Source organism: Solanum dulcamara, chromosome 1 (genome assembly GCF_947179165.1).
Source record: "Solanum dulcamara chromosome 1, daSolDulc1.2, whole genome shotgun sequence".
Classification (NCBI taxonomy): Eukaryota; Viridiplantae; Streptophyta; class Magnoliopsida; order Solanales; family Solanaceae; genus Solanum; species Solanum dulcamara.
The window spans coordinates 4,775,055-4,777,214 of NC_077237.1; positions in this window are offsets into that span (position 1 = coordinate 4,775,055).

The following is a 2,160-nucleotide window of genomic DNA, read 5'->3' on the forward strand; positions in this document are numbered from 1 at the left end:
TCAATGTTTATTTACAAAATTTGCACCTAATTGACATGAACAAGGCATGAATCAGGAAAAAAAGGTTGGGGCTATTACATGATTGTTCCCGCTATTTGAGAAGAATAAAATATATTTTTGGTGTTCATTTACAAAATTTGCCCCTATAACATGAGCAAGGCATGAATCATCGTAAGAAAAGAACTAGAGGCTATTACGTGACTGATCTTGCTATTCGGACAGAACTAAATATTTTTTCAATGTTTATTTTCAAAATTTACCTCTATAATTGGCACGAGGCATGAATAATCGTAAGAAAAGGGTTGGGGCTATTATGTGGCTAATCTTGATATTCGGGCAGAATAAGATATGTTGTTATTTTATGCAAATATAGAATATGAAATAACTGATGCATGAATAACTAAATTTAATAGTCAACGCTATTAATCTCTGCATAAAATAATATATGGATTCTCTCTTTAACTAATTTCTATATTAATATTATTAACACATGCATAACTCTAACTGCTAACTACCAAACAATCCCTAATGATATACATTGTACAATAATAAGAATATCTGAATTACATATATTGTTATAAAAATGATCATATTCATATGATATATATAGTAGGCTATATATCTCTATATATCTTCATTGAATCATCAATTATGTAGTATTTATCATAGAGATTTACATAATAATCTTATGTATGATAAGATTATATATTCAGTTACTAGAATTTAACCTCTAATAAGTCATAAATAATATCTAGTAGTACAAGATTACTAGTGATGTTTGAAAGTTCAATCAAGTAATGATAAATAGCTGGACTAATGTGTCATTAGGGTCAAAAGCAGACAAATCAAAAATAATAATCATACATTTTTATTTATTTTTATTTGTTAATTTGTTTGTCTTTTCACATTATTAGTTATTACTATGATTAAATTTGCAAGATTTTTAATGGGTCGAGAGAATTGGGATGATTTACACAGATGTTTCTTTTTTAGTTTATTATTATTCAGATTTTATTTATAAAAGTAGACATAGGAGCTCGTACAAACTCAATATCTCTTATGTTTTTTTATCTTAATTTGTATGACATAGATAAAATTTGGAGAGTTAATCAAATTTTTAATATGATTTTTAGATTTTAAAGCTGTTAATTATTGTGATTTATTGTATTTTTTACATAATTTTCAATAATATGTGTTACTATCTCTGTCTCTCAATTAAATTTTTATATGACTTTTAAATATTTTAAGTGGTTAATTATTGTAATTTATATTATCTTTCACGTAATTTTCAAATAATATATATTATTTTCTCTGTCCAAACTTATGTGGCACTATTAGAACTTTAAAAATCATTTATATTTTTTATATGTCTTTTAAATTTGAAGTTGGTAATTATTCTAATTTACAATACTTTTTATTTTATTTAAAATAATATATGTTACTTCATCTATTTTGATTTATGTGATACTAATAAAATTTCAAAAATCAATCATATATATATATATATATATTGACTAATAAATATAAATATTTTTGATCGAACAACTAGCTGACAGTAGCTGTATAACTTTTCCTTTTTAATTATATCATCTTTTTTCTGTTAGTAATCAGGTGGTTCATCATGATATGTTGGAAAGGAGAATCTAACGAAAACATTTTATTTTGTATTATAAAAAAGTATATAAAGTGATTAAAAGAGGAACAATTCGTACGTATTATGATGTGGACACTGGACACTCTTTTTAAAAAAGATTTTTTGCTTGATTTATGCAAATAATTGTCTAAAACTCTTTTTATTTTTATTCTATATTTGATATCCTCAATAAAATTTGATTAAATTTAAATTCATGTATTTTATTCAATATTTGATATTCGCAATAAAATTCAACTAAATTCAGATTCATGCATTGTGAAGCTCAGTTATGTAAATACGTTTTCAATAAGATTTTTTTTTTTTTTAAAAGTTCGAATTTAAAACCTGTGGTGAAAGAGTGAAAGAACCTCAATAACCTTCACTACAACTCTTATGGTATTTGTTTACCGTTCTGATCAACAGTGGCGGATTCAGAATTTTCAATAAGAGAGTTTAAAATCTGAAGAAATAGACACACAAACTAGTCGAAAGGAGTTCAATATATATTATTTATACATAAAAAATTA